Here is a 20,444-nt window from a genome sequence, read left to right as displayed (position 1 = left end):
TTTGTGTCACTTCAGGGGCCCTGCAGCGGCAGTGGACCAGAATCAGCTGTGGCTCCTTTTCTGTGTCGGAGGTCCGGTCTATTCCGAGCGGGTCCTCGGTCACCGCCAGTCAGCGTTTCCTCCAGTATTGTGTGGTATTTTTAGAAAGAGTGGAGTAATGTCAGTATTTATAGGAAGAGCTTTCTCTGCTGCTGCACGCGCACACACACACACACACGCACACACACACACACACGCACACACACACGCACATCCTCTGCAGCCGGACAGGGGCTGAGAACTGCTGCTGAGAGCTGCTCAGGAGACTCTGGTCCACATGAAATGATTCTACTATATAATAATAATAATAATAATAATATTAATAATAATAATAATAATGATAATAATAACAATAATAATAATGATAATAATAATAATCATTTGTTCTGAGGTTAAACAAGCAGCTACAACTAACAACAGTATAACTGAGAGAAACCCGCGTCTGAGAGAGTTTTTCCTCGGAGTGAAAATGTGAGCAGTGTGTGTGAGTGTGTGTGTGTTTGTGTGTTGGGGCCTGTATGATGCAGCAGCAGCAGCATTGTGTGTGATAAACTGTGTATATGTGTGTCTCGGTTTAAAGGGTTAAGCGCGGGGGGGGGGGGGGGGGGGGGGGGGGGTTAGGGCAGCAGACAGCCTTTTGTCCAGGACCCGGCGCCTGTCGCCTGCCTGCCGGCCACAGCCTCCACACCGCCCCGCTTCCTAATTAGAGTCCCCCTCCTCCTCCCGCCCCCCCCTCCACCTCCTCCTCCCCTTCTTCTTCATTTTCTTTTCTTTCTGCAGCGATAATCACAAAACTCTCATTCTGTTACAGGGGCCATTGTTGCTCCTCTGTTATCTTCAATTAACAAGAGAGAGCGGCTCGACCCCGCGCTCTGGGAGAGAGAGGTATTTGTCTAAATCGATCAGTCAATGAGTGATCAATAGGCTCCTGTGGAGGCCCCGTGGATCATGACTAATGGCTGGTGACGGCGTGGGGTAAAAAGGCCAAGATTATTCACAAGTTGGTGAAATGATCAGCGCGGGCCTGTGTTGTTGTCTGAGCTGCTTCAGGCCACAGGAGAAGCTGAGCAGGAGACAAACAGCAGCTTCTCACTGAGGCCTGAGCTGGGGGCCACTTCACCTGCTCTGCTCCTCTTACCAGTCAGCAGGTCCCGCATTACACACACACACAGACCACTGCAGATGAAGACAATGGTGGTTTATTAATAAATTAATGTTTAAGATTTGCTCTTTTAATTTCTTTAATCATACACGTGTTCAAATAGACAGAAACTGGGATAGACGTGTTAGCTGAATAAATACATTTATTCAGCTCTGAGGTTGTGTTTCCATTTTGTGTAACTTATTCATTTCAGAGGCAAATATCATTTACTTTACTGCAAAATCAGCTTATGAATACAATGCATTGCTCCTGATTTAAAAGTATGGTAAATTAGCACACAACATGATAACGCTGTACAGTCATGCATCAATAATAATAATAAACTCATAATATAACAGATATTAATAAAACACTAAGAAGCCAGTTCCTGCTCCTTAACACCCACTTTTACTGTCAATACTTACGAATAGAAATATTTTATGCAAAAAGCACTTTAACTCGTAATGGAGTATTTTTAAAAAGTAATACTACAATGAATACTTTTTCAGTTTCTAATCAAATCAATTAGTTTTAGCCTTTAAAATTCAAAATTCAAATTCAAAATTCAGTTATTTTAAATTTAAATGAGATGAATGATTTGTTATCAGGGCCTTGTCAGTGTTTTAATGTTGTGTTGATATATATTACAATAACATGCTGCTCAAATGTGATTTTATTTTAGTTGTGCTGTGATATTATAATAAAGTAAAATGATGGGACAGGAGCCACCTCCAGCTGACTCCTGCAGATACTGACTGATCTCCATATGTGAAGGTTATAACTGATGTAATTTAGATATTAAAAATATCCCAGCTGCTACAGAAGCGTTCAGACAGAGGGAACAGCTCTGCAGGTTTCTGTCTCTGACCTGCAGCAGTAGGACGAGCAGATCCTGTGTTTGTGAATCAAGGCCAGTATCGGTGCAGTGCATCGGGCTGAACGTGCTGGGAGACGGCCCAGAAACCTGTGTGGTGTCTGCAGAGCACAGGCTGCTCTCCCTGCTGCTGACGGAGCAGGCAGCCCATTGGCTGCTCGGCTCAGGTGCGGCCATCACACTGGTTCACAATGGAGCAGGAGGGGTCCAATCACAGGCCTCTGTTCTCCTTCATTAGGAGGCAGGGAGGAGGAGGAGGAGGAGGAGGAGGAGGAGGAGGAGGAGGAGAAAACACAAAGTCCCAGACGTCACTGCAACACTTCCACAAGCCAGTACCTCACACACAAACAGACAAACACACAGAGGTAGAAAATACATATGAAAAGTTGTTGTCAAACATTTCAAAAGTTAAGTGATCACAGAAAACATGAGTGAGAAAAATCCTCATGTGATGCTCCTTTAACAGAGTATTGACCAATCAAATCGACCAGAGCTGGAGATTAAACTAAATAATTAGAGAGAAGAATAATGTTGTACTCACCATACATTCATCAGACCAGGTGACAGTTTTTCTTCCTGTCATTCTCACCTCTCCGTCTGATCGTCATGGTGCGTTCAGAGCACAACAACACATGCAACAAGTCAGACTCAGGCACATCCGAGGGAGTGTGTGAGTGTGTGTGAGTGTGTGAGTCCTACTTTTTTGGACCGTTTGCAGCAGCAGCTCCGCAGCATGTAGGCCCGTCGCCCCCTCCTGGACACTGAGTGAGGAGGAAGGAAGTCCGTAACTTCTGTTCTGGGGACACTTCATTCTGGTGTTAATGATTTCATTTCCTTCATCAGACTGAGTCACGGTCTCTTATTGTTCATCAGCGTCTTTTAACATCTTGTTCCCACTGAGTTTTGCAGTGAGAACAACAAAACACGGACACCTGTGGACTGAAAGAGAAAGTGTTTGCTGTGTAAATAATCCCAGGTCATTATATTAAAGCCGCCAGTTTGTCTTCACAAAAGCTGGTATTGTTTGGATTATGTATAGAATCAGAGTCAGAATCAGGTTTATTGCCGAGCAGGTTTTCACTTATGAGGAGTTTGCTTTGATGTTTTGGTTCCTAACAATAAAAACAGTACGAAGAAAAAATATAAAGAAAGATAAAGCAAAACAAGCAAAGGTCAGAGAGCTTGAATATTAATAGTATTTTTTATAATAAATAAAAATGTGAAAAAAATATTATAAAAAAACAAACATAATACAAATATGAAGTGATCTGACAGTACAGGACCTGAAGCTTTTTTTAAATTATTGATTTATTCTGTGTCTTTGTTTTTTTTGCTGTTCAGGGTCAATGGCAGCTGGATCCTTTCCCAGCATGCACTGTGAAAGGTAACTTCCTGGTCAGGTGAACATCAGTTCTCTTATAATTCAGGCTCTTCTCATTTTATTTTATTTTTTTACACATCCAACTACAGAACACAGTCAAATCAGACAAACTGTGTCCACAGCCTCTTTTTGAAACCCTGTTTTCAGTTTTAATGCAGGTTGATTATTTTTGCTCATGTTTCTTAAATGATATCACACATACATGTCAGATCCCCCAGCATTCTCTGCACCGTCAGGTCACATCTCCACCAGAGCTTCTTACCAAAGAAACAACCACTAGGTGGCACAATTACTCACTCCACAAGTGCCATCATCCGCTTTATTAAATATTGTATAATGAGTGTAATATGTATAGAACAAACTACAGGAAACACAATTTATAATCTTGATACATTCATATCTAAGTGAAATTATAGATGAGATTTACTGTGTAATATTGTAATATGTAATATTTATGTCCAAACCCAAAGTGCAGGAAATACACTGATCCAAATATCAGGACCATTTCAAATCTGAAATTGGTGCAGAAAATAAATTTGAACAAGAAATCTGTAAAAATAACCAAAATAACCATAAAAAATACTGAGGATTTTTCAACACAGTAGCACTTTAGCTGCACTTCCTTAAACATTCTCCTTGTATTTATTAAAGAGATGCAGCACTAAATACTTACACCAAGGTTTCCCACTGCACTGAAGCTTCACTGACGTCCTTCACTTGAAGTCACTTCGCATAAAAGTGTCTGAGAAATGAAAATAAAATCTAAATAAATTAAAAATAAATACATTTTTAAAAAGTGCCGTTTGTTTGTTTTTTATCATACAGGTTATTTGTTTATATTAGTTTATACAAATTAAATACTAAATCTTTTATTAATAAAACACATCTGACAGTTGTTAAGCCGCTTCTCAAACAGCTCTGACACTTTATCCTTCACTCAGGTTTTAACACAAATAAAACTAATAAAACTAAAAAGACTGAGATGAGGCAGAAGCAGTTTGAACCCAGGAGAGAGGACAGGGACAAACTGCAGCTTCTTCATTAGCAACAAAAGTCTAAACATTCATCACATCTGCAAACGAGACTTCACACAGCAGGTTAAAGTGGTGGGTGCAGAAAACCTGCAGTCAGACGTGGAGGTGGAAACATGCAGGTGTTGTGATGCTGTCTGTTGTGAGTCTGCTGATTTTCACAGAACTAACTCCACTGTGGCTGTGGAGCGGTGCCAGCTGGTCCAGCAGAGCAGTGTCATCTCTTCTAATTTAGAGTTGTGTTTGATCCTAAACATACTGTACATCAAAGATGTGTTTGAGTCCCAGAGGGAGCAGTGAGTGGTGAGCAGCTTTCAACCACAATAAACCTCTTTATGAAGGGTTGAGAAGGTGAAACATGCACTTTTCTAAAAGAGCTCTGGAGTAACGTGGACTCCAACAGAACTCATGCCAAGTGGAGTGTGAGTAGACACGCAGAGGACCGAGAATAGGACGTTCAAAACACTAACAAACTGTTTTTTACCTAATCTCACAAAAGAATTATGTAACTGTGCTGGAGAAAAACCATTTGGCCAAATTTATTTTTGCTTCTTTGGTCGACATGTTTCTGAGCCCTGCTGTGTAAGTGCCTAGTTGCACGCACTCCTGATTGTTCCACAGCATCCATTACAGCATGATTTGGAATAAATATAACTTGTAAGGGCTCTATGTAAAGACAGTGTGTCATGGTACATCCTCCTATGACCTGCTCCTCTGGAGACAAATTACAAACTGAAAGGAGTCGAACGGAAAAGCCGTAAATCAGAGCAAAGCCAAACACTGCGGGGCGGCTAATGAAGTGGCTGGAGAAGGCCACACTGGGCAGCCTCCATCTTGTCACTCATTACTGCTAAAGGAAACAGCGGAGGCTACAGCGTGGAGGCGGCTTTTACTGTCCTAGATCAAACGGCAGCGAGAGCCTGCGCCCGCCGCTCTCCAAGCCCAGATCACAAACACAGTGCGAGCCTGTTGCACGTCCAGGCCTCTGCAGAAGTGGGCTTTTGATCATGGCGAGTCCTCGAGGACGTGTTTAAAGAGGGCAGAAAGAAGAACTATGTGGGATCCGAGCGTCTGACCCCGGAGAAATCATTTGCTCTGATGACACTAAGAGGCCTGGCCTCCACACACTGGGCTGACACCGAGATGAACACAGGAGATTAGCAAAGACTAACAAGCTCTGTCATGATGAACGAAAGGCGGCCGAGTCGATGCTGAGACTAAACCCGGCAGCTCTTCTAAAAACATACAACCCCCCCAACACTTGTCCAAGCTCAGACGCATGTAAAATACACCCACGCCTGCTTAGATAAACTCTGAGTTGCTCTGCAGACGTGTGTTGTTCTCAGACTGGAGTTTGACTGATGCTGCTTCTTTAGAGACAGTGTGCAGTATTTATAAGTGTTGTTTATTACTCAGTGACATGTTGGCCGGTTGTAAACATGAAGATTTGGAGATTACCATGAGAGATTCAGTGTGTGATGTTGGGGAACATGTTCTTACTCTGCTTCACCAGTCTGCTGGTTGTTTAATCAGTCTCGTCTCTGAAGGCCACGACCAGGAATGTTGGACTGAAGCTGCTGATTTAAAATCTCACTAATCCCAGAGTACCTTTGATATGTATTTGAAAAGCTTCAACAGAAATATGAGACACCAATAATCTTCACTGAAACATAAAATCTTGACCCTGGTTTATTTTTATTGTGGTCAGCAGCCGTTTAAGATGGACTGATGCTACCGACTCAGTGAGGCAGAGAAATATAGTGAAAAGGACTTTAGTTCAATCGTTGTTGAATTTTCAACGACATCTACAGAGGTGACATTTACAGTGATGGAGAGAAGCTGCTTGTTGACATGTTAGTTGCTGCAGTTTATTGAAAGCAGAGGCACCACTCTGAGCTCCAGTTTGGCTGATGTGCAGAGATCCTCCTCAAATTATATCTGCATATTCACAGCTGCTTGATATTTGCAGCACTGATGAACCCACTGTAACAGCAGACAGCTACAGTCAGAGCAGCTGAAGATGCAGATCTCTCCCCCAGGAGCTGGTGGAGACCAAACACAAGCTAAAAGAAGAGCCAGCGTTGGACTAATATTCATCAGACTCAAACTCTGTTGTCCTGAATATGTAAATTAGGCTCTGTTTGCTCACAAATTTGCCAAATCACCGGTTTGAGGTGATAACGTGTTGATGCTGTGTTTACAGCTTGTTGAGCTTTAACCAAGTGGCCAAAAAATCAAAATTCAATGAATGCAGATTTATTTCTGCATGGTTCATTTGAAACTAAAGAAGGAAAACGATCAGAATGGTAAGACAATATAAATGGTTAATAAAGAGGCATTTAGTTTAAGATACGATTTGACTGTTCAAGAAAGAAAAGACAGTACAATAAATACAAACCTGGACGCTGAAGCCCTGACAAGGACTGATGATGCTAGAATATTAGAATTATATCCTTATGTTGAGTATTTGTTTGGGTTTTGTTTTTTTGGGAAACAAAAATGTGACGAAAATAATTATTTCAGTTTTAAACTTTGAATTCAGTGCACATGTCTGTAACTGATGGAAACTACAGTAACAGCAGGAGGTACAGACTCTTCACCCTCCACTGAGACTCAGGAGCGACTCACTCACTGTGGATAAAGCATCAACTCAGCTCACCTGCTTTCACTGAAAATCTGTTTATTTATGGCTTCAGATCACATGCAGGTTTAGTGAATGTGAATCAATATAATCAATAATAAGATAAATCAGATGGCTTACAATATTAATCGTGCCCCCAGTATCAGACCTGGTTCTGACTGAGCCCGTATCAGCTCTCTCAAAGTCCTGAGACCCTCAGTTCACTGGCTGAAATCAGCCATACTACTTCCTGGACTTAAACTTGCCAAAGGTATTTTTGCACTGACCCAAAAAATGTGTGTTGTCATTTCTTGGACTAACGTCTGATGACGAGCCAGTTTCCATGAAGGGAGCCTGAAGATGGCAGCTCACAGACGCTTCCCATCCATCTGATGGATTCAAGAGGATCTGCCAGGAGGAATGAGATAAAGTGTCCAGATGGAGAATATAACAAGCTTCTAAAATACACCACGTCATTAGAGATGTAATCAGTGCTCACAGAAATCAGTGTAGTCAGGGTCAAAGTTCAGATGTCTACAAGTTAACAGCTCCAGCAAAAAGTGATTTTTCCCTCTGAAATTCTCACATGGATTCATTTCAACACATGTTCCAATGATCCAATATCTGACCAATAATCAAAGATTAGAGAAAAAATATAAAACTGAAAATAGATTTATGGATCAGAACTTTTTTAAAATTTTAAAATGGCTCCTCCTCCAGCAGCTTAACACTTAGAACAGTAACACTGCTGACACACTGGTGCTTCAGTATTAATCATCTAATGATGTCATATTATAATTTATCAGTCAGTACTATTACTTTAATACTTTAACTACATTTAGTACTTATGTACTTGTACTTGTAATGAATTATTTTACATTGTTGTGTTTGTACTTTTACTTCATGATTTTTCCAGCAGATAACACTCCTGTAAACATGAACATCCTCCATCATCTGTGTGGGAATCTTCTCTCTGGGTTTTTCTCCTGCATGAGAACAAAAGCTGAGCACAAGGAGAAAAACATTTAGATGACGGCTGACAAATCACTCACACCCAATAAAAACAGAGATATAGTGAAGACCGGCTTTTACCTCCAGCAGCAGAGTGAAGATGGCCGAGTGCTCCAGAGAGAGGACGGGGACAAAGACTAGTCCCTGTAAAACCCCTGAGTCCATTTCACTTTAATGACCCACATCAAACAATGAGAGAGACTTCAGACTAGCCTGTTCCTGTCACATGTGTCTGTATTTTAGGACTTTTTCACAGTTAAAAATACTGCTGCTGCTGCTGCTGCTGCTGCTGCTTCACATTTAGCTACAGTGACAAAGGTCCGACAACAGGGGGAGTTTCAGGGACACCACAACCTCTCAGACAAGAAGGAAAAAAACGGTGTGGAAGTTGCATGAAAACACAATAATGTAATAGCTGCATGAGTCTTTTGTTATTGGCATGCTTATCAACACCTGTTGATCAGAGGTGGTGAAGACTCACAAGCTTCAGGTTCATAACTGGTTCCATTTCCTCCTGACTGAGGTCCCTGTGTGAGAGTCCAATATGAACCAGGCATCTCTGATTTACATCTGCTATTAGAAAACCACATGAAAGGCAGCGGGGGAAGTCCAAATACATCACTTCCACATTCTGTGCACATGGTAAAAGCATTTCTTCACTGAAGATGCAGAACAAAAGCTCTGGCCGACTGATGCTTTGGGTGCAGGAAGACCACGACAAGGGATTTCAGAGGTTCCACCATGGGAGGTCTGAGCAACAACTTCCACCGCTCTGGGCTCATGTTGGTGAAGTCGGCAGAATAACCAGGTCCCATGTCTGCCCTGTCACATGTTCGGGGATCAGGGGAACTGGAGGAGCTGGAGTGTGTGTGTGAGTGTAAGTAAGACTATGGGTTTGACCAGATCTTGAACCGAGCAGCACATGACGCCTACGTACGGCCAGCCAAGCAGCTTCTGAAGTCCAACCGAGATCAGCAATTGACCCTGACACTAATATCATCAGGCTGCGCTCCAAATTAAATGGTCACAGTGCAAACATGGCGCCCACTTCAAAGGGCCCGGGGACTTACCTCTGAAAAACAAAGGGCATGACACTGTTTAAATACAAGCACCAGGGAACTAGTGAGACGCCAGAGATTATGAGGCGGAGCAGAGAGAGAGAGGCCAGATAAACAGCAGCAGGTTTATAGGCCTGTCTGTTTTTACACAAGTTCAGCTCAGTTTCATGTGAAAAACTGATTCTGCTGCTTCAGCTTGATTTTTCTTAATTCATCCACAGATTAAACCAAACTATCACATTGATTTTCAGCTACAAACAACAGCTTCAAAAAACAACTTATATTCAGCTTTTACAGGAGCAGCCTCACAGTGTGACGCTGTTCCCTGCACCGTACTGTACATGAACACCAACAGTCACACAGGCAGAGTGTGACGTGCTAACACTGTTCTCTTTACATACTGCTACAGCTACAGAGTCAGAAAGTTTAAAAACTAGTCCCAAGAATGTGGAGCTGTAGCTGCTCAGTGTCGTCAGCAGGACCGGTTTGTATTTTATGACATTTTTTCATCATCGTATGTAAAAAAGAAAAATGTAGAAACTAACGCAGCTGTGGGTTTAAAAAATTTAAATAAAGTACAAAAAAACCCAAAACCTTAACCTAACTTAGTTTAACCTAACAATGACTCCATTATTAGAAATTTCTTAAATCAAGAAAGTTTAATAATAACAAAAAAAAATCCAATAACTTTATGTAAGGTATCTGTTCATTCAATCCATCAGTTTCTAAACTGCTTATTCTGTTCAGGGTCGGGGGGGTGGAGACACGTGGTGACAAATGACATTTACCCAGGAAGTCAAAAGTCCAAAAACCCCCAAAGAAAACCCCCCCTCCCCCTAAGACAGCAAAAATATTTTAACAACTCTGTAACATATTTCACATTCATGTCGTCATTTAAACTGTTTATTATGTCAGAGGTAAATTTTACCTGACCAGATCAGTGGGCTGTGAAGGTATCGGGTCAACAAATCTGCTGCTAAACAGGAGGCTACAATTCTGGTGATAAAATCTTATTATAAAAAAAAAAAAAGAAACACACTTGTTTGTAAATGTTTTAAAATAAAATGATCTTTAAAAACATTAAAAAATGTTTAAAACTCTGTTTTTCTTGAATTAAGGCTGTGATAAGCCAATGATTATGTTGTTTGTATACTTGTTTGTTTGTTCACTAAAAGATCACATCCTGGATAATTGGAGAATCAAAATATATCTGGTTAGAAACAAGAATTACAAGGAAACAGTCGAGAGACAGATGGTGAATCAACAACTGATCTCTCCCGTCAAACAAAAAAGAAAAACTTCTGCTTTAAGTTCAGTCCTGAATCTTCGATCACTGTCGTTAAAATAAAAACTGCTCAGAGACGTTTTTATTTGGCCTCTGTAATGTTACAGGGTCGGATGTGAGGTTTTCAGGTGGGCTATGAGTTGGAAAAGGTTGAGAACCACTGATCCAGACAGATGATGGTGTTTAGGTGGCTGATGGTGTTTCAGTGAATTCTCCGCACTGTCAGAATATTCCAGTCACAGACACCGACTCTTAACAACATCGCAATGAGTCCATGTATTTTTATGTTCATGTATTTGCACATTAACATCAACAAATTCACAGAAACACTGGGGGCACTCTGTGTTGTATTTATGTTCCTATGTGGAGAAATTGTGATTAATGTGTCACTGAGTTTCTTGAACTTTCTTTTAGGATGAACCATGCTCTAAAACAGCTGATTTGATGGAAACCAGTTACCCGTGCAGTTAAAGTAACGTGTGGGGCTGCTGATGGACGGAGGGAGTTTAGTGTGACTGAGTTCTCCCTCGTGTGTGACGGAGCTTGGTTACTCCTGCCCTCGTTGTTTGCCCCGAGCTTCAGGTTAACTGGTCTGGGGCAGATATTCACACTCATTAATGTTGTGATTTGTGCCGACGCTGAGGATAAAAGTCTTTAACTTGAACACATTAGATTTACTGTTCTCATGACGTGGGACACTGTCCAGGTCTAAATGACGGGAAACATCTTTTTCTAAGTAAATCATGAAAATATTTGAAAGCAGTAGTTATTGTTAATCACCGATAATATAATTGTTTCTATGATTTTCACTTTTCTGCCACTTGAGGCACAGATGTCTGCCTTCAGGAGAAAATGCTAAGCCAGCCTCTGAATGTGTCAAACCGCTGCGTGTGACTGAATCTGAGGCCTTCATGGAAACAAACCACTGCTCTTCCTTTAATTGGCCACAGGAGATTAAGGGCCGGATCTAATGTGACCGCGCAGCTCAGTCGCTCCACATAATGAAGACGTACTCTGTGACATATTCAAAACAACACGACAACACTGCATGAAGCTTAGGTTCATACGAATCACAAAATAGCAACGATCCCTTCGAGGGGGTGAGTGTTTACTCGAAGTCGAGGCCTTTTCCAGTTGAACTGAATCACCCCTCAGACTGAGGAATGTCTGAACCTTTTTAAAACACGTGTCAGGAAGTTAAATCACATTTACGGGAAGCACAACATTACATTTCCTATGAACACAGCTTCTTCAAAACCTCCAGGACTTTTAAGTTGGAACCCAGGAACACGGATCCAAATCCAAGTCAAGGTCTACTTAGGAGACCAGCTTTTTCTGGACCTTTGAACTGGATCAGTGTCCTTAAAGCAAACACAGATGAGAAGACCCACAAATGATGTGGATGAAACCATCATAGCCACTGAGGCTGTATGTGACATGTCAACAGACCCGTCTCCATGACAACTCCATCAACTGATGTGAGACTGTGTGAGACAGATAAAAGATAAATCTGATCTTTGCATTAAGTTTAATTAAAAGAGTTGATGATGTATTTAATATAATGGTGTATTTGCCAAAACCTATTTATAATAATGAGACAAGCTCCACGCAGTTGTACAGTATCGATGCTGTTTCCTCTAAGGGATCATCCTCTGGTGTTTTTCCCTGGAACATGTAACTTTAGACTTTTAGTATTAGATCATGTATGTTAGTCATCATGTAATATTTAAGATTCTCATTTTAAAAACAAGCTTTTTCAACCAACTTTTAACATTAGCTTAATTAGCTAGCTAGCTACAGCTTATAAAATCTGTAAAAAAAAAAAAAAAAAAAAGCTGATGGGAGACTTGCTATTGTTTTTTACTATGTGACATCAGGGACAAACTGCTGCAAAAAACTGTCATGAATGTAGAAGCTAAATTATCTCCATAAACTGCCTCTGTGTGTCAGGTGAGAACAGACGTAGTTGTCAGGCCTGGGCAATATCCAAAATTTAATATCTCGATATCGTCCAGCCCAGATATCGTGATATATGATATTATCACAGGGTGTGTGTGTATATGCACAGGTGTGTGTACAGGTGTTAGTTTTAGTGTTTGTTTTTTAAATATCTAATTATATTATTATAACTTATATTTTATGTTTCAGGTATATGTGATGCTGCTGCTATGCAGTTTTTTTTAAGCAAAGCAGTGAAATGAGGGTCAGACTCAGCAGCAGGACAGGATGTGCAAAACTGAAAAAAAAAAAAAAATCAATAATCAATATTATCAAATATCAGCCTGAGTCTAGTAACAACCAACAAAGGGGTCAGACTTAGCAAACTGTCAATTTGTTTTTCTGCAAAAAAGCCAGTAAACACAACATGGACATATTATCACCCCATAAAGCTGTGATGGTGAATGTTAGACACTCCATGAATCTAAGCCCCATAATGCCTTTCCTTTTCAGCTCCGGAGAAAAGTGTCTAACGCTCCACTATATCCACCATCTATAACGACCCTCGTCTGCCTGCTGTTTGGTGCTGGACAAGTTAGTGCAGTGAGGTGTTAGAGCTTTCTGCCTGCAGCAGTAAAGAGAGCAGTACAACAAGACACAAGAAATCAAATGAGCTGAGAGATGCTGAAACTGCTCTGAAGAGCTGAGGGGAAAGTATTGATGAGGGTCGTTAGAAAGGTTTCTTACACCTGAGAAAGTAGCTCTCAAGGTGCTGAGGAATGTGAGATGGTCAATCAGATACTTAATCCACACACTCAATAAGACCTTCAGAACAAATCCATCATAATATGTGCTAAAGCAGGTCTGTGCAATGTGCTGGAGGTCAGCCATGAACAATAATACAGCGGGGGCCTGAGGAGGGGAGCCGACACAAATCTCCACCTCGTCTGTGACGTACCGCGGCCACTTAGGGCTCAACATTGGCCAGGAGCAGTGAAAATGACCAATCAGTGATTAGAAATGAAGCCATGTGGAGAATGAGGAAGGGGGAAGGGGGCTCACACTATATTCAGCTAATAAGAAAGGAGCCTCAGCCTCCACCATTTTGACTCCAGAGGAAACAAGGAGGCCAAGAACAGACAGCGGGAGAAATGTGGTGGCGTGCATTAGCCAGACGCCACTACCCCCACCCCCCACCTCCACCACCACCACCACCACCTCCTGCCAATTACACAAGAAAATGTTTTGCCAGAGAAGGCCAGACTCCCACCACTGTAAGTGTGACACCCCCTCACTCCGTCAACCACAACACCAACAGCAGCATCGCTTCAAATAAGTGAAATCAGAGCAGTTTGCACCACTGTGAAGACGAACCACTTCTTCATCCTGACAATCACAGAGGTGTTGGGGACATGGAGCCTGGAGTGGCGAGGTTACAGCAGGAGGTGGAAACGGAGGGAAAACCAACATTTCTCACATCAGAAAAATAATCACTGAAATTCACAGTAAAGGAGCAGCAGGGCAGTTTGTGTGTGAATCACTCCGACATGTGGAAGATTTGTTTTCACTGATGCAAAAATGCAGATTCACAGTTTGAAAACAGTTTGATGCTCCTGCCTCAAAGCAGGAAAACGACCCAGTTTTCACTGGATGATAAAATAACAACAACAACAGTCTGCACAGTAACACTGAGCGGAAACACAACGCAGCTCTACACAGGACTTCATAATGTGCAAATATCACATTAAATTCAAATCTAAAAGTCTACAAGTGTTTGTGTCCAGATTTAGGATTTAAATACCTTCTGCCCTTTTATGTCCTGTGTTTATGTTTCAGTCACATATTGCTGAAATTAAATTTGTATTTTAAACAAACTGTTAGCTAAATTTTAAATTACATGAAGTTTTCATCAGCTAAAAAATAACAGCCTGTCTGCTTTATGATGATGTGTTTTTAAATGGTTTATTTATCTTCAGAAGTGGAATAATTCCCTCAGTTCAGAAAGGAGCCGCACAGATTATCTTAATTTATTTGAATAATTAAAAATCAATAAATTTTACAGGACGGTGAAGTTGTTCACTTTTTAACTGGAAAATACAGAAATGTTCCCAAATAGAGTTTATGACACCAAGTGGAACAGGAGCAAGACCTTTTAATTTATAACCATTCACACATAAATACAGGATATAATATTTAACATAGAATTGTGGTTTCTGGGATAGATTGATTTTTACGTCTTAAATTTCATAAGAACATCAGGAACTATCACACTGATGGAAAGTTGAATGAAAATCGAATTTAAAAGAATTCACAGAGCCGCAGTTGAGTCCTGTGAACACTGGAGTCCGTCTCCCATCCAGTCATCACCAAATGGAAGTCATATTTCCCAGTCTCACACTGGTGTCAGACTGCCTGCAGCTAAAACCTCCTCCTGCTGCGACCACGTGACGGTGGGAGTGTGTGGAGGTTCAATTCCCTTCCAGAACCTCTGCTCAATTTCTGCTGCTATATAAAAAAGAATCTAACCTTTTGATTGCAGCAGATACTCACAGAGGTGCTGGCTGCACAGGTCTGTCACAGTGAGGACTGACAGACGCCCAGTGGAGAGGAGACTGACGGAGCAGAGGTCAGGCCGAGCTGAGGGTGAAGCAGGAGGTAAGAATGCTCAGAGACTCTGACTCAGAGACACTCACTGGTTTCTGAAGCAATGCTTTTTTTTTAACATTAAAATTATTAATTTTTCCATGAAGTCTGGTCCATTGCTGCCAAGCAAAATACCTCAAAATATAAACATAGAATTACTATTTACTTTGAGCATGATTAAACAAAGGTTGTTGGTTGGTGTGGGCAAAAAGTCACATCTCTGCAGATTTCCCACCTACACTCAGCTGTCGGCTTTGGCAGCACAATGTACACCAGGCAGTAACATGCATGTCAGTACTTGTAACAGAGCTGGGTGATAGAAGGATCCTAATTCTCCCTCATGCACAAAACGCTGGATGTGCTCCACTTTACAGGCTCTAAATGAGTCCAGGCTGTAGTATAATTGTGTTTTAGCTAATTGGTCTGATTGTGTAATTGGCTCTGACAGAATAAGGGCGTTTACTAAGATAAACGCAGCCACATCACAGAGAAGTGTGTGTCAGTGGAACAGCTTAACACTCCTCAGGCTGTGGTGCAGCTCCTGGTTCAATTAACAGGGAAAGTGTAACATGATGAATGTTAAATAAAGAACAATAACTGGTTTGATGGGAGTGATGTTTGCAGTGGAAGTGAGGCGGGAAAAGGAAGCAACAGCTCAAACTCCACTTTTCAGCAGTTGGAGTTGAGCGTCTGTCAGCGGCGCTATCAGGCGGCAAACACACACACACATATATATATATATATATATATATACACACACACACACACACACACGATGACAGACGGGGGCCGATCACTCTCTCTTGTCACCAGCAGACAGGTCAGTCCCGCTGGCAGCTGATTTACGGTCCCGCTGCAGACTCACGCTTCATTTACCGCAAAACCACGAGGCGCATATTTCACCTGCGAACACGGCGCGGCCTCCGCGTCACTCAGCCGCCACCGGGAGGCTGCGGGTCCCTGCGGATCCCTGCGGGTCCCTGCGGCTGCTGGTGACTTATTATGAACGTTATGAACGTATGTGAACGTTTCCTTGAATATTATTTTAAAGGGGTTTGACGCTCAGGCCGCGGAGGCGCTGCAGGATCGGTGCGGGGTCAGCGGGAGGGATGAAGGGACACAAATGAGCCAAGACTGCGAAGAACGAATTGAGATTTATTCTAAACAAGGAGCTTTGATTTCTCTGATTGAGACTGTGAGGATCTTCTGTTGGTACCTGCAGATCTCTCTCCTCACTTTAAATTATCCTCACGTATAAAGGGATCGTAGTCAAACCATAAAGACTCAAACATTAAAAATAAATATATCTTTTTTTTTTAATAAAGCAGACTGGTTAATGTGGCGCTGCTTTGGAGCGGTATTGTGGTAATAACGTGTCAGATAAACAGCTTATATGAAGACAAAAGAAGTCCCACTGAAACGGTCTGTCTCATAATGCCCGGGGCCCTGATGCTGCCGTGGCCTGGAGGGGACGCAGACTAAGTTTCTGCTGCTCTGGAGGAAAGCTCACTCCGCACTTTTTAATCTTCATATTTGAAGCGACCATAATTTCTTGAACACTCTTTAAATCGGTGGCAGAGATCAGTTCTACGGCTGAGATATATTTCTCTCCAGTGTTTCGATGTGTAGATCAATAGTGTATTTTAATTAGATATTAATAGAGGTTGTTTTAATGTCACTTTTCCTGAGGTGTAAATGTCAGGCAGCGGTGGAGCCTGTGGCGCATCAGGATGTTTTAGCCTCATCCCTGAGGCGGTGATCATCATCAATCCCTGAGGCAAAACAAGGTTATTCTAAGGTTATTTTATTAAGGTTACATGTTTATTCAGCTACAGATGATTATTGATTATTGGTTTATGGTTTTGTATTGTAGCTGTAGGTTTCAGGTAAATTTCAGGCTGTCTGAGGTGGAGTCCAGCCCGCTGACCTAAAGTGATGATCAGAGTCTTATTGACTGGTCTGTGAGGGCGAGTAGGCTTCTGTACAACCCGCCTGGGAGGCTCCTCTCCCCCGCCGCAGCGCCAGGGCCAGCCCGGTGAGAGGAGCAGGGGGAGAAATCATTCTCCTCCCGCTGCCTTCACACGTCCTCTGTGTGTAGACTACTCTACGTGTAGCCCTGAGTGTGTGTGTGTGTGTGTGTGTGTGTGTGTGTGTGTGTGTGTGTGTGTGTGTGTGTGTGATTCCAAGAAAATCACCCCACTGAGCCCCCCTCCTCCCTTCAGAAGGAGCACCGCACAGGCGCAGATCTCAGCTCAGTGTCGGAGCTGAAAGGCACTAAGGCAGCGGAGCCGAGCGACGCGCTGACACTTCCCAGCGGACACCGCCGCCGCCGCGAGGTTCCCGCCACAGAACGAGGGTTTTAAAGCCACGTGCAGGCGCGGGAGGAAGGAGACACCCCGCTGTTCACGAGCTGCGGTGCACGGGGATGGATTTAAGCAGATAGCTGACCGCGTGAGGTACAGTAGAGACGCACCCGCGCTGCTGATGAGCTGCCGCGTTCACTGATGATCAGCTGATGATCAGCTGATGATCAGCTGGTTATCCGCTAGTTACCTGTTTGTTTGTAAACAGCGCTGTTTGTTTGTAAACAGCGCGGCCTGTTTCAGGAGTGGGTGTGAGGACAGGAAACGGTGTCATCCTCAGCTCTGATGAGGAGGCTTTTATTCTGACAGAGGCTGTCTCTCTAATATTCACTGCTTATTTATTTATATTTCTATTATGTAATAACATCATAATCAAATATAATGATGCAAAAATATTGGTCAAATTTACACATGTAGGCTTATTTATATTCATTCTAATTTTACTATTACATCAATTTATAATGACAACACTATTATTTTTTTATTATCATATTAAAGCAAAAGATATTACATTTTTATTTTATCGTTTAATATTGGCCTGTACAGTTGTAGCAGGCACCAACGTAATGAAATTACAGCGACAATATTTTAAATATGTTTTTAAAATTTATTTTATTTTTTTTGTTTTTGAAAATGTTTCATGTTCTTTTTTAAATTACGCTAAAGCCCTCGACAAGTCTGTGTGTGTTGACATTTTTTAATGTGGAGCAGGATTAAAAATCCACCTCTGACAGGCTCTGAAGTCACTGTGGGAGTTTCTGCAACAGTGACTGTTGTATTTTATTTGTGAAAAAGTCAGTTGGTTGTTGGATTAAATGCCAGGCCTCATTTTAAATCTGCATATTTCATTTATTTTAATCTGATTTTCCAAAAGCTGAATTCAGGTTTCAGGCTGTTGTGTTTGTAGTGACGTGGAGTTAAACGCTGTCAAATTAGACATGTTGGAAAATGTTCTTGTTTATGTATTAATCATCATCAACACTGGTTGTTATTTCCTCCACTGCTGATGCTCAGGCCTTCATGTATCACAGCTGCAGATATAAAATGGCGGCAGATTGAAATGTGTGACCTGTAGCTGTTTTAGTAAAACATCCATCTCTCATAGCCGACAAGATTTTTTTCTTAGCTCTTTCTTAGACTTGTCTGCATTTTAAAATCCGTGCTCCGCTTCCTGCAGGCCTCCTGCAGGATTTACATAATGTGATCAGTACAGAGTTTGATGCATGCTGACGGTGGCCATACCATGTGACCTGCATCCACAACATGGCAAACAACAACGCAGCTTTACACTACATTTGTAGTCAAACGCAAACCAGGGACAGTTGTGTTTTTATGAAGCTTTTGTCAAATTCCTCCTCTGTATTTTTCCAGACTTTCCAGATGTGTATAGGAACATTACTAACACTGTTTGTCACTGCTGCACATGCATCACTTCTTCTTCTTCTGTTTTAAGTGCGTTGTAATGTTTTACAAGCAGATTAATTTAAAGCAAACATTTCTAACGGTACAAACATCAGACTCCCTCCAAGATTTTAGTCATCTAAACAGACCCACTGAAAATCTGACACATGATGTCAGGACTTTGTTTTTATTTATTTACCTTTTTACAGTGTTGACAGGCATCGATGTGCCACAGGAGTGTGTGTCCTAAATACTTCTCAGATTGAATGTCCACAGTGACAGGAACAGAAATAGGGGTCTGGCTCACGCTGCTCAGTGAAAGGCCCAGGTTTGCCCTGTCAGGCCTAATCTTTATTAGCTTTCACACACGTCTCCATCAGTTTACACTGGACGCCGCCTCTCCACTTTCATGGCTAAGAGAGTGGCCACTCTGTGTTTACAGGCCTCCATCCTCAGTGGAGCGAACACTGCTGAGGCTCCAGGAGCAGGGAGAGGAAAGCAACAGGTTTTACACTGACAGGCTTCAGGTAGTTCTTTTGCCTTGTTTCCTTGCAAGATTGGTTGTTAAGATAATCGAGAACACTATAAAGTTTTAGGAGAGCAATGAGATCTCATAGTCCGTCTAAAATACAGTAGCTGGAACACGATCTGAAAGACAAATTATAGTCAGAATATGAAATATGTCAGTTTGAAGAGCTGCACTGCTTTTTAATTCATGTATCAGTGGGTATTTTTAAAACAAAATGAATATCTTTGAAGCGGAAATAATTTAATCTGTCACTAAAGGTTCGAGAGTGAAGTAGCTCTCAGAGAGCAGCGTCTGCAGCCTGGAGCTGCACGAGGCAGAGCAGAGGCTCGGAGCAGCAGCAGGAGGACACGCAGACAGAGACGCTGTTTTATGAAGCAGTGTGAAAGACAATCTGCAGCGGCTCTGTAGGTGTGAGAGACAGGGGGACACATGACCGTCAACATAGTGACAAGGATAAATTTATCCTCCACTGAGTTAATATCAGCTGCTTTTTTTCTTTGGCGTTGTTCCTTTTTAAAAATCTCATCCATCTCGTTTGCAACTGCTTTTAATTCTTGTCATGTTTTCAAGGTTTCTCCTTCAGACCAGGTTCACTTCCTCTCATGCTTCCTCGCACCAAACTCCACTCTCAGCCACATGTTGACTGCAGCTATGAGCAGAGTGTGTCTGTGTGATTTGCTGCAGTAAAGACTGAGTTAGTGACTGTATGAGCTACATGTTCAGAGGAGATAATTATCAGATCATTAATATACAGATTGTACAGAGCAGTTAGTTCATTGAGGATTTTGTGACTTTTTCATGGCTACAATTTTTTAAGGAAAGATTTATAGAAAAAAGCTGCACTGATCAGTGTGATGTTTGCCCCACTGCATCATGGGAAGTGAAAAGCTTGACTGCATTGAATGACTGCATTATCTTTAAAGACCCTAAAAATACTGAACTTAAAATTTTTTTATAGCAGTAGATTAGATTATATTATTTATGATGTCTTGTGTTTTTATTATTGTATGTTTATACTGATCATATCGGAATAAGTTAAATTTAATCAGTGATTTTGTTTATATCTTAATATGTGGAATTTATTTTACTGTCCATATTGAATCCAGAGCAAACAGTGTGGTGAGGAGAGC

At 41.7% G+C, this 20,444-nt stretch overlaps 1 protein-coding gene and 1 long non-coding RNA gene across 5 annotated transcripts in view; one reads left to right on the top strand and one right to left on the bottom strand.

The window, feature by feature from the left end:
- Nucleotides 1-20,444, top strand: part of tbx4 (T-box transcription factor 4) — a 58,491-nt gene that overhangs the window by 12,714 nt on the left and 25,333 nt on the right. Inside the window, exon 2 of the mRNA XM_071471611.1 lies at nt 17,136-17,477. The gene's annotated coding sequence lies outside the window, so the exon portion shown is untranslated. The remainder of the gene's footprint in view (nt 1-17,135; nt 17,478-20,444) is intronic.
- LOC139614398 (uncharacterized) overlaps nt 1,223-20,444 on the bottom strand; it is a 50,446-nt gene continuing 31,224 nt past the window's right edge. Inside the window, exons 2-6 of one of the 4 annotated variants that reach the window (XR_011687035.1) lie at nt 7,987-8,089; nt 7,374-7,494; nt 4,109-4,161; nt 2,596-2,993; nt 1,223-2,390 (exon numbers count right to left, since the gene is read on the bottom strand). This is a non-coding gene — a long non-coding RNA (uncharacterized lncRNA). Of the gene's footprint in view, nt 2,391-2,595; nt 2,994-4,108; nt 4,162-7,373; nt 8,090-8,178; nt 17,169-20,444 lie in introns of those variants that run through there. The other 3 variants (XR_011687037.1, XR_011687034.1, XR_011687036.1) reach the window with 3 other exon arrangements.

The sequence above is a fragment of the Trachinotus anak genome, unplaced genomic scaffold (genome assembly GCF_046630095.1).
Source record: "Trachinotus anak isolate AG129_WGS33_773 ecotype Australia unplaced genomic scaffold, CSIRO_AGI_Tana_v1 ptg000034l, whole genome shotgun sequence".
Classification (NCBI taxonomy): domain Eukaryota; kingdom Metazoa; phylum Chordata; class Actinopteri; order Carangiformes; family Carangidae; genus Trachinotus; species Trachinotus anak.
Note: the sequence above shows the minus strand (reverse complement) of the source record. Positions and strands in the feature narration are given on the sequence as shown.